The sequence below is a fragment of the Podarcis cretensis genome (genome assembly GCF_951804945.1).
Source record: "Podarcis cretensis genome assembly, chromosome: Z".
Lineage (NCBI taxonomy): Eukaryota > Metazoa > Chordata > Lepidosauria > Squamata > Lacertidae > Podarcis > Podarcis cretensis.
Genome location: NC_137184.1, coordinates 37,831,904 through 37,846,141, shown reverse-complemented (window position 1 = coordinate 37,846,141; position 14,238 = coordinate 37,831,904). Strand labels below are relative to the sequence as shown.

General features: G+C 42.8%; 1 long non-coding RNA gene across 3 annotated transcripts in view; it reads left to right on the top strand.

Annotated features, from left to right (window-relative positions):
* LOC307208100 overlaps nucleotides 1–14,238 on the top strand; it is a 77,551-nt gene that overhangs the window by 50,423 nt on the left and 12,890 nt on the right. Inside the window, exons 5-10 of one of the 3 annotated variants that reach the window (XR_013834968.1) lie at nucleotides 4,079–4,142; nucleotides 6,471–6,695; nucleotides 7,010–7,042; nucleotides 8,058–8,104; nucleotides 10,028–10,121; nucleotides 13,833–13,899. This is a non-coding gene — a long non-coding RNA (uncharacterized lncRNA). The remainder of the gene's footprint in view (nucleotides 1–4,078; nucleotides 4,143–6,470; nucleotides 6,696–7,009; nucleotides 7,043–8,057; nucleotides 8,105–10,027; nucleotides 10,122–13,832; nucleotides 13,900–14,238) is intronic. The other 2 variants (XR_013834967.1, XR_013834966.1) reach the window with 2 other exon arrangements.

The window sequence follows — 14,238 nt, the reverse complement described above, 5'->3', positions numbered from 1 at the left end:
CAGCAGTGAGACTACAGAGTGACAGTGTCATCATAATTTCATCATGGCAACCAGCTGCTTCATTTCCACTTACTTGAAAGGCAGGTCATTGAGTATTTATTTTATTTATTTATTTTTGTATGAAATATTTATTAAGTTTTCCATAACTGAACACGTGGCCACTTTCTTTCCCTAGGAATTGCATCCCTAGCATTGCATCCTCCCCCCAGCCCCTCCCCAAAGCTTTCTGCACCCCAAGGCGTTTTGCACTCAGCTGAACCCTTGCAGGGAAAGGAGCAGGGGACCATGGGAAGGGGCGTGGTTACCAGTCTGTTTAAACCACACCCCTTTTCCAACAGAAGCGGCAAGGGGGGGTCAGTATCCAGGTCATTGAGTATTTATTTTATTTATTTATTTTTGTATGAAATATTAAGTTTTCCATAACTGAACACGTGACCACTTTCTTTGCCTTGGAAATTGACTTGATGATCCACAGTTACCAAGCATCTAAGAAAATAGAAAAGAGCATCCTGATCAGAGGTCAAGTGGGAACCTTGGCACCTCTTACTTAAGCTTTCAAGAAATATGTCTTCTTATGTCACAGATGGGTGATAGCAACCTCAATGAGCCTCCCCACGTAAATGTCAACTCTCCAAGCATTAATATAAATGCTGCCTCTCAGAAATAAAGATCTGCTCATGATCAGATCTCAAAACACAATTCCCTTCTTTTCTCTCCTATTTATTCTGGAGTAAGTCACAACTAAGCCCACTAAAGTTAATGACGCTTGACCAAGCTAAATCTTCTGTTAATGAGAAGTGAATTGGGCCATTTATCTTTGTGATTGAAGAAACATGGTGTGAACTTTGATGTCCTCTAGCATTGCACATTTACTCTGGATTCTTCCATTTTTATTTTGTCCATGTGACTGAAACATCTCTTTTTCTTTTTTGCCGCATTCTACGATGAAGGCTCCTTTTCCCATCTTCGCCACTCCGCTTCTTCACTTATGGTGAGATGCAGAGATCATAAAAGGCAAGGTTTTAAGAAAGCGTTTATAATTAAAGTGAACAGGTGGCTCCAACTAGTACGAGCGACCGAGCAAACAAACCCACTGAGAGCTGGGATTGGTTGAAGCAGATGGTGTATCCTTTTGTACCTCTTTTAATGAAGACTGCGCCTGATCTCTCTGTTGGGCTTAGCATGACACATATCCTTCTCATTTGTGTAAGTACATTTAAACTGACATCAAAAGAAAAGCCCCATATTTGTATCTAGATTATAGCAGCAAAAGATGCATACATTCTTAGGAACCCTTTTCAATGTCTGTTTCAGAGATCTGGGCACATTAGGCATGGCATAGCAACACAATTCAGAATGGGTACCTAATTCATGCCTATTATCTACTCCTGTCCACAAGGACTAACCCATCACATTGTTGATGTAATACTATTATACAGCTGGGTGATTATAGTCTCTCTCCCCCCCACCCCACTCCCACTCTCTCTGGACAAAGAACAACAATCTCCAAGCATTGGATATAGTCTCGCACATTTATTTTTCCATTGGGAGGAAGGAGGGGATATAAATTTAATAAATAAATTTAAAGCATAATACATTCCCTGTTTCTTCAAGCCATAGACCCATCTAATCCAGTATCCTGTTACCACAGAGGCCAAATAAATAGGGCATGAGTGGTACCCCCCCCCCCCAATCTTGGCATTCAAAGGCTCAGAAGAGTCATGGTGGGGTGTGCTGTGGGGAGGAGCTGTTTCCTATTATCTGGTATGCACCCTGGTGAGAATGGCTTTGTTCAATGGATGGCTCTGGAAGTTTTGGCTGGGATTACCAAGGATATCTGTTGACTCTAAACAAGGACTCTGAAGATGTTGTTGGTATGGTCTGAGCTGTTAGAGCAGCACAACTGGAGGGAGGCTGTGCACCATAATAAGTTTATAGGACACAGAATAAGGTAAACAGACTGGTATTCTTTTTTAAGTATTCTGGCCCATGGAGGCACATATATTCCCCCATGGTAGAACACTGGGGATCTTACTGTTTTGGGTTGTGACTTTTGTTTGTTTTTTAGGATCTGCAGAGAACTCAGCTTGTGTCTGAGTGGGTGGAAGTGAATTAGCTGGAGCTGATCGCTTCCTGTGGCATTGAATCCAAGCACATGAGAGAATTTAATATGGATTGCTTATATACCTAGGGCAGTATTGAGTTAGGGTACTCTTGAGTTGCCTTTCATTGACTTGGCATTGTGGGTGGGTGGGAGCCTTGGGGATGCTCTTTAACCTTAACATTCACTGTGCATGTCATGTTCACATGCCAAGGTACATGTAGCAAGGAAGGAGAATTATTTCCAAGTCCTTGCTGTGAGACCATAGAATGCAGCTGCCCAGATTACATTGAATTGTCTAATCTGCTTATTTGGTTTCTGAAGATTCTCTAATTTGTTACATTCCAATAAATATAACCTGCTTGTACCATAATTGTTGTGTCTCAAGTCTTCTTTGGGGAAGTAACGACAAAGATATTCATCTAAGCAAGTCTTAGTTGCCTTCAGCATTTGTATCCTGCCGCCCACTTGCTCCTGACGTTGCTCATGCCATTTATTTTGCTTTGGCGTAATTCATCTGGGAGCTTCCAAACAATTAGTCCGGAAGCGTGTACTAAAGGGTGAAGAATTTCAGTGTTGTTGTAATGCAAGATAACTATAGATCACAAACTCTGTCATGAAATAATGCCGCCGAGAACAAAGCAAATTGAAGCTTTGTTTCCAAATGATAAGGAGGCGCTTGGAATGCTTAGCAAGGGTTCTGCATTTCTTTTGCTGTCTACCTAAATGAGGACCCCTGCTTCCATATTTTCAAAGTCATTGGTTAATTATGCTCTAGTGTCATCACATTTTGTGCATTATGGTTTGAATGTGAGCATATGTAAAACTCTGCATTTGAATATGCAAAGCAATGTATTCCAAATTAATTCAGCCTGGTCTGGCACCATATGTTATTCCAGGTAGCCACTTCTCACCACTTTTCTTTTTTTTTAATGTGTTGCAGCCAAGGGGTCTAGGCTTTGGGCCTCCAGGTGTTGTCATACGTTTACTCCCATCAGCCCATTACTAGGGGTGGTGGAATTTTTATTCCAGCAACATCTGGAAGGTCACAGGTTAGCTGCCTCTGTGTTAGCTAGTCTCTGGCAGGGATGCCCACTTAACTTTCTTGCAAGTATGGATACAGTTATTCTTATTTTACAGACAAGAAACAGAGGCAGAAAGATACTGATTGATCCAATTAGACTTAAGGTCACATTTCCCAAATCTGAGAGAATGCAGATGGACCAGAAAGGTTCTCAGTAACTAAGATATAGTTGTGGCTGACACCATTCCATTATAATGGCTTGAGAAGTATGATACTGGCTATGTTGAATTGTTGTGTTGTGTAAGTAGATCATGGAGTCATGTAAACTGGGATGTGTGACATTTATTATGCAGGGTAGATGACCTGCTTATGTAATTTATCTCCATGGGCTGAAATTTTCTGACTTTTTCATCATCCGAACTTCTGCCTGAATTTTGAAATTCTGAATTACTTGAGGCGGATCTACACTCATGGTTTATAACATTAAGGAAGGATTAAGGAACAGTTCTAAGGGACGCAGGTGGCGCTGTGGGTTAAACCACAGAGCCTAGGACTTGCCGATCAGAAGGTCAGTGGTTCGAATCCCCACAACGGGGTGAGCTCCCGTTGCTCGGTCCCTGCTCCTGCCAACCTAGCAGTTCAAAAGCATGTCAGAATGCAAGTAGATAAATAGGTACCGCTCTGGCGGGAAGGTAAATGGTGTTTCTGTGCGCTGCTCTGGTTTGTCAGAAGTGGCTTAGTCATGCTGGCCACATGACCCAGAAGCTGTACGCTGGCTCCCTAGGCCAATAAAGCGAGATGAGCGCCACAACCCCAGAGTCAGTCACGACTGGACCTAATGGTCAGGGGTCCCTTTACCTTTACCTTTTTAAGGAACAGTTATCATAATGCATTTGGCTGCATTATGTTTTGCTTGTAACATTTAAATTTGTGTTATTAAAATGTGACACCAGAGGGCACTGCAGAGCAACCAGGAACTGGCAGAAAAGGAAGCTGCATTGTAATGGAGGAAACAAGGTAAGGAACATTTTTATTTTACCATTGTGCCCTGTGACATTCTAATAACATTAAAATAGTAAATGTAGATCGATTCTTGGTTTGGGGGTTAAAATGGAACTGCTGTGGTAGATTTTTTAATACTTTTTTTAAAGAAGCAAACATCCCACATGTTGTCCATGACATGCTTACTCTCTCAAGTGATTTGTGACCCTTCCCCATTCCCTTACCTAAGGGTTTGTGAATTAAGTCTTGAACATTAGAAGGAATATCTAAACAGTAAGAGACATTTAATAATGGAACCAATTATGTTGGGGCTGATAGGCTCATCCTCTTTGGAGGTCTGCAAGCAGGGGCTGGGCAGCCACTAGAAGAGCAAGCAAAGAGCACAGGGCAGACAAGAACAAGGTGATGCATTACTCCAACTTCCTTCTCCCAAGCACTGTGATTGTTCTGGTGAAACTATTCTGTCTGTTTAGAAGCTAGATATGTCCATCAGAAAAGAGTCACACCCCTCCCCCCCGGTGTTGTCCTTCTATGGTGAGCTTGGATTAGTAATGTTTCAGCTTTTGCAGACATAATGGGTGCTTCTAGACAGGCTGTGTGTGCTAATATTGCAAATGGATGGTTCAGATATTGCAGATGAGTCATTGGCAACATGTTTGTTTGTTATCTTTACTTCTCAAATTTCCCATGTAAAACATAAATATGGATTAGTGGGGGACATACAAACTGGTATTGTGAGTTGTGCAGACACTGCATTTTTTAAAAAAAATATTTATTTATTTTGCATGTTGGGTGCTGATCCCACAATAGGGGTGCCCACTGACTGTAGGGTTGTTGCTGGGTTTTGGTTTTTTGGGTTTTTTTTTTATACCTTCTACATTCAAAGCATGCCATTCAGCTTTGGTCAGTTCCCCAAACAAGAAATGTATCTGTGCATTTGCTCCCTCCATTAAAGTTAGTGGGGACATCCACATATGCATGAGTTCTGTGCACACAATAAATCATTGTTATCAGGCCAAAAATCTACCTTCCTTCTGCAGCATTTACCTGGCATCAAACAACCCCTTGTATTTTGTTAAGGGAAACATAACCCTGATACTTACAAAAATGACGAGTAGTCATTTTTGTAAGTATCAGGGTTATGTTTCCCTTAACAAAATACAAGGGGAAATGTGGTGTGGCACAGTGGTTAAGTTGTTTGGTTGAGGAACAAGTTCAAATCTCCACCCAACCACAAAGTCAGTGGTGGCTGGTGCTCATTTGGGTGGAAGATAGGGAGCCCAACAGCAGGTGGAGTCAGTGCCGGTGACAAGCAGAGAGCCAACTATTTCTAGATTTGTTCCCATCCTCCTCCCTGCTGAATTATTCCAGGGCAAGATTGAAATTAATGAGAAGCAAGCTGGTAGTCAGTCCCATGCCCTGGACTGTATGTAAGTAAGAAGGCAGGCAGGTTAGGGCAGACTAAGCTTGATGTGGCAGTATCACATCAGCCTTAATGGGCCAGCCTACACTGCACAAAGTCTGTTGGATGTGCTTCAGGCAGCCACTGTCTCTCAGCATAAACTACCCCATAGGGTTGCTGCTGCTGTGATGAGCTCTTTGGTGAAAAGGGTGGAACAAAAATATTAATTATTAATAGTATGTAAATTGGAGGTGAACAGGTGAGGTGCTACATCATGATTATTAATGGAGATTAAGTGGAGTGGGGGGTTAACCTCGTTTATCTTTGTACTGCATTGCAATGTTGTTTCTGTTGCATGGGAAACTGTGATGCACAGATGATCTAGCTAAATTAGAATTAAAATTGGATTTTAAAAAATCCACTAAAAATGTAAGGGGGTGCAAAAGGACAACACAAAGGGTAATCTTTTAAGTTTTCATTTCCAATTCCAGCCATTCTGATCCAGATGAATAGAAATCAGATAAGGTTCATTACAGCTGCAATCCATCCAGAAAAGCTGGAATGGGGGCGAAAAAGGTCCTGGTACATTAATTTTTTCACAGTTGCTCTCTAGTAAATAATGTTCCCCTTACAATTTAGACTCTCCAGGTCTAAGCTCATGGGACTTCTATGCACATTTGAAGCTAGAATTCTTAGCAATAGAAGCAAAGATTTATTTTCTTCCCCAGAATGGGTGGGGGTGTGATAAGGCGTCCCCTTCCTTTCCAAAGAATCAAAACATCCAATCCTCATTTATTTATTTTGATTTCAAATGTTGGGGTCCCGTGCTGATGCCCTCAAAATGAGGAAACTAGGACATTAGTCAAATGTAGAGTGAACCAAGTGAAGAATCAAATTTGTGATAAACTACCATGCCTTCATTTTCCCTTCATACTTGGAAGACACTAGGTTCTGAGTGAGTATGCCTCATTTAGCAACCTGCAATTCACAATTTGATGCTGACGGCACGACTTGAACAGAAAGCAAGAGCTGCATTAAGAAGATTTGAGACCTATCGTGAGCAGTGTGATCAACAGACGCATGTGGTCCAGCAGCTCTTGCTGGATTCTACCACTCCAAAATGTGCATGTTAGGAGGAGGATGGAGGGAGCCAACTTATTTGAAAAGTTGAACTAAACAGAAAAAAAACCATAGCATGGTAATTGAAAAATTAGGTGACAATCCTTCCCTGTGCCATTCTTATTTTCAATACAATAGATTTTAAATGGAAGGAGTATGCAAACATGCAATTCTGCAGCAATGGAATTCTAAAGCAGTGGTAGGGCCACATTCCTTTCTGAGCAACCTTCTGAGGGCCACATATCAGTGGCTGGAGGAGCCAGAAACCAAATATGGGTGGGGCAATTAATAGAATTTTTTCTTATGTACAATAGGCTAGTTAATTCACACATACTCATGCCTCTCTCTCCCCTCCATCCAGGTAAGCAAGAGTTCAAGGGAGCATTTCAGCCAGGTAAGGACACTCATGGATGGTGCAAAGCAGGGCTAGGGAGGGAATGTGGTTGAGGGGGAATTATGGTCTGGGGTGAGCCTCAGGAGCGAGTTAGGGAGGACTGAAGGGCCACATTTGCCTTCCTGGGCTTTGGCTTCCCTAACTCTCTTCTAAAGCCTTACAGTCAAGCAAAAGCTGCATCACATTGTGTCAGAGAGTCTGTGCTGAGCATTAAGTAGCAGAATGCAAACCAAAGTCCTTGGACAATTTTTGGAATGGATGTTGGGTGATTGTATGTCACTCTATGCATGCTCAAAGGAATTTACTATGGCTTTAAATGTTCTGGGTTTGTATCTTGACATTTAAAGTTCAGTCCAGTGCTTAACCCTGGCTCACATTAGCCCCTGCTGCTGTTCCTGTCCTTTGTTCTTAAGGGCTGTGTTTCCTTCAGTTCCTTCATTTGGCAAATACATTAAGCTAGAAGGTAGTCTGAATCAAGGCTCTTTCAAAGTCTTTCTTATGTCTCAGGAGGCTTCCTGCACTACCTTAGCAGCAGCTGTATCAAAACTAATCTGAGTCATTACAATTTAGGATCAGATTGGCTAGAGATAAGATAACTCTGGTTTATAATAACCTATAAAGATTTATGACGATTTATTCACCTTCCCTAGGTAACAGGCTGCTCATCCCCAGCAGACCCACAGCTCTTTTCTGTTAAAAGGTCACTGAAGAAAGAACTCTGAAATGGCAGAAAATAAAACCACTAATCGGCACATTTCTAATAAAACTATCATGCCTGCTAGAACCAGAGGGACATCAAATGCTAACAATTTCACATCCCATGTGGCACCATCTCTTGAAAGGACTAACAAGATGGGTTTTTCATGCAGTACTCCAATAAATCAAGGATCATTAATCAACCCTTCCTTTAAAAAATATAAATTATTAGGAGGGGGGAAGGAAAAGGAGCTTTCTGACAAATATAATGCATAGCCTAAATGTTGAAACTTGGGGGTTCTTTCTGTTCACCCTGAAGAGACAATTAAAACATAGACACAATGCAAAATCTGGAATTGTGCAAAGGTAGAGGAGATCTGTATGCTCTCTGTTTCTCAGCATGTGTTGTTGGTATCCATCTGTCTCGAGTGACAATGGAAGAGTGCACCATCGGGGGTAAAGTCACACCACTGGAGAGTTACAATGCCTACTGTGGCTGTAGATAATAATACAGGAGAGACAGTTTACCCCTGCTAAACACTGAAGCCTGGTAGATCTTCATCTTGGTATTGGTCATTAGCATCACATTATCCCATGTCCTTTTGGTTAGACTAGCCACTGCTATAGCTGCCTTACCAATATACTTGTCCAGCTCAGCATAAATGGAAAGGTTGCTTATTATGGTGGGCCGAGGTACACAAAATTGTCTACCACCTCAAGTGTGCGGTCACCAGTGCTAATGTGTGGAGTGCTGGCAACACCCTGACTCAGGGTGTTGGTCTTTGTCAGGCTAATGGTGAGGCTGCAGTTTTGTCTTGGCATGGATACATGCCAGGTTGAGCAGACCCCTGTCACTCCTTGAATGGAAGTCCACACTACAGTGGTACCTCGGGTTACAGACACTTCATATTACAGACGCTTCAGGTTACAGACTCCACTAACCCAAAAATAGTACCTCGGGTTAAGAACTTTGCTTCAGGATGAGAACAGAAATCATGTGGCAGCAGCATGGTGGCAGCGGAAGGTCCCATTAGCTAAAGTGGTACCTCAGGTTAAGAACAGTTTCAGGTTAAGAACGGACCTCCAGAACGAATTAAGTTCTTAACCCGAGGTACCACTGTATCTTCATTCAAACTGAAGGCATATGAGAACAACTGTGGGAATAACATGTCAAAGAAAGTTGGGGTAAGAGCACAGCCCTTTTTCATGCCACTGTTTATAGGGAAGGTTGTACTGTCATACTGGAAGGTGCTCCATTCTCATGGAAGGATATCATCTTGTAGAGCTTAGGTGGGCATCCTATCTTGTTGAGTATGAAGAGTCCTTTTCAGCCAGTGTGGTTGAAGACCTTCATCAGGTACATGAAGGCAATGTACAAGAGGGTATCTCTGTTTTTGGCATTTCTCCTGCAGCTGACACAGTGTGAAAATAATGTTGACCGTTCACCTCTAAACTTTAAAACCACATTGTGTCTTGAAATAGATCCTGTCAGTGAGTGACTGTAATCTGTTGAGAACTACAGGGGCAAAGGCTTTACCCACAGTACTCAGCAGGGAGATTCCATGGTAGTTGTTAGTCATGGCGGTCACCCTTGTAGAGGGTCACAATGCTGGAGTTGTTCATGCCTTGTGGTTTGGATCCTGTTAACGAACACTGCAAGAGAAGGCTGTGGAGGTGCATCATGAGGGAGGTGTTGAGACTGGCTTTCAGCACTTCTATTGGGATTCAACCTTTGTCCTGGGGATTTACCACATACTTGAGAGTTGATGGCATTCTTCAGCTCATTGATAGAGGGACATCCAGCTCTCCCAAGGTAAGCAGAGTTGCTAACTGTTCAGTTGAATACCATGTTTTCCCATGAGTTCAGTTCTTGATAGCGCTCTGCCCATCACACCTCCCTACATGTGTAGCTGTCAGCAGCAAGTTGAATGCTCTGACACAGCTTTAGCCAGTAGTCATTGGCACATTGTCTGGCAATCCACTGGGCATTACTCCTTGCCTTTCTCAGTGCAGCAAGCGTTTTCTCACAAGACACATGCTTATAGTTCACAAGAACCTAACCCTTTGCAGTGATAAAAGGTTCCATGTCCTTAATGCCAGCCCAAACCAGTTGGGGAACTTTTACTTTTGCCCAAAAGGACATAGCTGTGTTGTAGGTTGCTGTTCAATGCAGTTTCTAAAGCAGTCCAGTAGCACTTGTTCGACAGAATCAGAGAAGCATTTATAAAGTTCAGGTACGACTGTTCTGGCAGTGTTGATTTGAGGCCACATTTTCTGCTTGTCCTATAGGCCCCCTTTGGCTGGAGAAGGATCAGCATGGATTATTTTGTATGGATCTCCCAAGAGAAGAAGTTCCATTACTGGGGCACAGCCACCGAAACAGGTCTTCCCCCTTATAGTTTATCCTACACAAGTGAGGAGAGCCACCAGTGAAGGGGTTTCAGTGATTGTGACCACTGCTGAGCAGTTTCATACCCAAATTCTTCTGAATGCATTTCTAAACCTGGTATTTCTGAATTTGCAAGGGAATTAAGTTATTTCAGTTCACATATTGCTTCAGAAAGCACAAATTAGGTAGACGGGCAAACTGAATCAAACTTCTCCCTCATCCTTATTTGTAGCAGAGCTCAAGAGGACTTCCTCAGCATGTTCTGCATTCTCAATGAATTCCTTCCTATAAAGATGAGAACCACTCAAATATCTACTCCTGCCTTGCATTTCTGATTCATGACATCACAAATACCCAGCATAAGTCTGCTGCTGAGTGTCCCTGATTTTCATTGGCTCCCTGCCAATAGCAATGCTCTTGGAGTGGGGCAGGAAAGTAACTTTTGTGAGCATTAAGAGTAAAAATTGATTAATTATTTTGTCTTGTGTAGGGGTGTTTCTTTTTCTTTTTCTTTTAACCAATGAATTCGCTCCAAAAATTTAATGCATGGTGAAAAAATAATTTGGATTTCCTCTTTGTCAATATTTCATGAATAAAACTAATTAGGGGACAATGTGAGAATGAGTTTGAATATACAATGTCTTCAGCTAATTGGGTTTATTCATGAAATATTGAAGCGCAGAAAATTCAGCTTATTTTTCAAACCATATAAATTTTTGAAATAGTGGATTCAGTGTGTGGCTAAAACAAAGTAAGCAGAAGAATTTTTACAAGTGAAAAGTGTACAGTTCAGTTATTGGGAATGGATGATTTGCTTTAACCAACTAAACATGTTTCAGGAACAAAGGAAGCTGCTTTATACTAAATCAGACCATTGGTCCATCTAATTCAGTATTGTCTATGCTGCTTTGCAGCAGCTCTCCAAAGTTTCAGATGGAAAATTTTCAGTCTTTCCTAGAAATACTGGGGGTTGAACCGGGGCCTTTGGCAAGCAGAGTAGATGCTCTACCATGGAGCCACAACCTTTATACCTTAATGACCTAATTTGAGGTGGCAGCCCTGAAGACTAATGCAAAAGGTAACCGTGATCCCCTAGATCAGGCATAGGCAAACTCGGCCCTCCAGATGTTTTGGGACTACAACCCCCATCATCCCTGACCACTGGTCCTGTTAGCTAGGGATGATGGGAGTTGTAGTCCCAAAACATCTGGAGGGCCGAGTTTGCCTAAGCCTGCCCTAGATGTTGTTCATCTACTATGCTCACTTTATGGGCTGCGAAGGAACATTCCTTCATCCAGCAAGGGTTAAAATCTAAGCAAGGATTAAAAATCCTAGAGTAGCTTAGCTACCTTCCTGATGAGGTGATAACCTAGGTAATGGGCCATTAAAGGAAGAGAGGAAGTGGATGTGTGCCAGGTGGCAAAAGGGTGGTCCCCCACTCACTCACTTGTTGGACAAAGGCTCGAGCTGAGGGTGTGGGTGTGGGTGTGTGTAAGCTAGAAAATAGAAGCTTGATAAAGCAGCAGGCTAAAACCTGTGAGGGAGAGACATGCCTGATTTCTCCTGCAATCCAAGGCTGTGGCTATGTGAGATAGACCCTCTTGGGGTGTTAATGCTGTGAGCTCCTCCATCATGGGCTCAGGTTGTATATATGTAGAAATAAACCATATATAATAAAGATACCACAATCTCCACTGTCCCTCATTCCGAAAGGAGCACGAACCCTGGACAAGTGCTTTGAACCCCTTGAATCTTGCACCGCTTAGAGATTGGGGTGACGTGCAACATTTTGTGTGAAACGTTGCCGAATCATATACACACCTTTGCAATTGACCCTGTTTTAATGCATGAAATGCATACCGAAATTTATACACATTCTGATCTAGTACAGTATATCATTTTTGTAAACTGCACCTGACATTTCAAAATCCTATGAATTTCGGATGGCTGTTTTGCAGTTCGTGTATTGGTTCTAAGAGTTCAAATTATGCAGATTTAGCTTCAAGTGTGAACTAAAACAAACTTGGCCCTTATCCCTAGGAATGGATTCATTAAAGGGGCACCAACTATAGGGGTGGTGACCCTTTAATGAATTGAAGAGATTTGTGAGTAGGGGACTGAGGCCCCCCCCCCCATGCTGAGGGGGCCTCCATCCTCCACAGCCCACTGCTACCAAGCAGTGCTCGTGTGGTGGGCAGGAGCAGGACACAGGGAGGGTGAAGGTCATCCTCCATGTTCCCCATCCCCCACTGCTGCTGCCAGGTGAGCACCCATGCGCCATTCAGGGGCAGGACGGCAGAGGGGTCATGTGAGGCAAGTCGGTGCCCCTGGTTCATTAGATCTCATTTCTCCTACACATGCTGTTGTAAGATTTATCATGGCAGGAAAATCTGGGAGAGAAATAACCCAAGTAGAGGAAATACTCCACTGCTTTCTTCTTCGGTTCTAAGCTTCAGCTTTCATTCCAGATCTCCACTTTTCAACCAAGGTGATCCTCTCTAAGTTAGCTATCAGCTGCAGTTGATACAGAGCCATCATTATATTTGCCTCTCATTTCTTTTTTCATCAACCTGGCACATAGCACACAACCCCGAGACCACAAATAAGGAATATCCAGCCCTCAGGCTGAGTACACAGCCCTCCAGTTTTCTCTGTCCACCCTCAGGACTCTTCCCAGTCACACCCACTCTCCCCTGTTCACCAGTTTTGTTCCACATCCACAATGAATGATTTTTACTGGCTGAAGTGTGTCTGATAATGTCTCTTGCCATGGATGGAATGAAACTGACTTTAAGGATTTATCCACACTTCTTCTTGTCCTGATGCTTTTCCCCAGGGTAAACCACATTTTATGGGACACGGGAGGCACTGTGGGTTAAACCACAGAGCCTAGGACTTGCCGATCAGAAGGTCGGCAGTTCGAATCCCCACGGTAGGGTGAGCTCCCGTTGCTCGGTCCCTGCTCCTGCCAACCTAGCAGTTCGAAAACACATCAAAGTGCAAGTAGATAAATAGGTACCGCTCCAGCAGGAAGGTAAACGGCATTTCCGTGCACTGCTCTGGTTCGCCAGAAGTGGCTTAGTCATGCTGGCCACATGACCTGGAAGCTGTATGCCGGCTCCCTCGGCCAGTAAAGCGAGATGAGCGCCGCAACCCCAGAGTTGGCCACGACTGGACCTAATGGTCAGGGGTCCCTTTACCTTTCAAACCACACTTTAGCACTCAGTTGGAGCAAATGGCAATTCAGGTTTTCTATGGATTGATGTTTGCTCCGATTTAGGGGGTTTTCCATGGGAAAGAAGTGGGGTAAGGGGAAAACCACTCTGAGCTGTGCTTTCTAGGCATGAAGTGTGGGCAAGCCCTAAGAGCTACATCAATTGCTCTGTCCACTTTTGCTTCTGAAGCTCCCCACTACTGGTCATCAGCAAGCTGACAATCAGGGAATGAAGCTCTTAGGCTCAGAAAGGTTCCATAGCTGAAGATATCCAGCGACACTAAACAATACAAACAGGTTGGTGGTGAACTCCCTTCACCTTCCTTACCATACAGTTTTGAGAATATATTCTGAACGCATGTAGAGGATTGTTTTTAACCTGCTCTATAGACAGTAGGATACTTTGCAATATTACAGATGTCTTTTATGTTTCTGAAGTGTTTGCCCCATGTTAACGTTAATCAAAATCCATGATGTTTATTTTTACACAGTATCTCTCCAAGGTGTTTCATTTGAGGTGGCCTTTCCAATCAAAAAGAAAAAGAAGAAAAGAGCAAAGTAATCAGCTGAAAGCCTTTTAAAAGTGGGCAGGGGGGCGGGGGTGGAATGCCAGTAATGTAAGCCAGAAATATGATTGTAACATCCTTAAGTATAATCACAACTGACTATCATTTACTGGTTCACACTGAAAACGTTTATCATAAACTTTCTCTCAAATGAAACTTTGCAGCCGAATAGAACTTCCTGTCAAAGGGGCAGAGAAATAGCACCCTTGTTTTGAACAGGTCTTGTTCATGAGAAATGATTTTTTCCATTTCATTTTTTAAAAATATATTTTATTTGCCTTCCTTTTCCTTGCAAAATGGATGGATGTCTCTTGATTAAAACATCATTATA